Source organism: Colobus angolensis, unplaced genomic scaffold (assembly GCF_000951035.1).
Source record: "Colobus angolensis palliatus isolate OR3802 unplaced genomic scaffold, Cang.pa_1.0 Scaffold317, whole genome shotgun sequence".
NCBI lineage: Eukaryota > Metazoa > Chordata > Mammalia > Primates > Cercopithecidae > Colobus > Colobus angolensis.
Genome location: NW_012116455.1, coordinates 62,308 through 62,628, shown reverse-complemented (window position 1 = coordinate 62,628; position 321 = coordinate 62,308). Strand labels below are relative to the sequence as shown.

Genomic DNA, 321 nt, shown 5'->3' with positions numbered 1-321 from the left:
AGTTAGAACCATCTCTAACACATAGAAAACTCTGAACAACTATTTTCTGTAATTATTATGTTTGTTCCCATTTATAGATGTGGTGATTGTCATTAACATTTTCTATAAGAGATATTTTCAAACTTTCCAAAGTGCCTTTCATGATAAGAATGTTTCTCCTCCAAACTTTTCAAAAAAGTGTTATACTAGGTGGAGTATTAACTGGTAGGGCTATTAGATAGATAGGTGATTGAGCAGCTGTTATGTGGAAAATGAATTATTTGCTCAGGACCAGCACTGACTATCTTTAGAGGGTTTCACACATAAGGTAGGTTGTAGCAT

The 321-nt window shown here is 33.6% G+C and overlaps 1 protein-coding gene across 1 annotated transcript in view; it reads left to right on the top strand.

Annotated features, from left to right (window-relative positions):
* LOC105518341 overlaps window positions 1-321 on the top strand; it is a 32,642-nt gene that overhangs the window by 13,550 nt on the left and 18,771 nt on the right. The gene's annotated exons all lie outside the window — the stretch shown is intronic.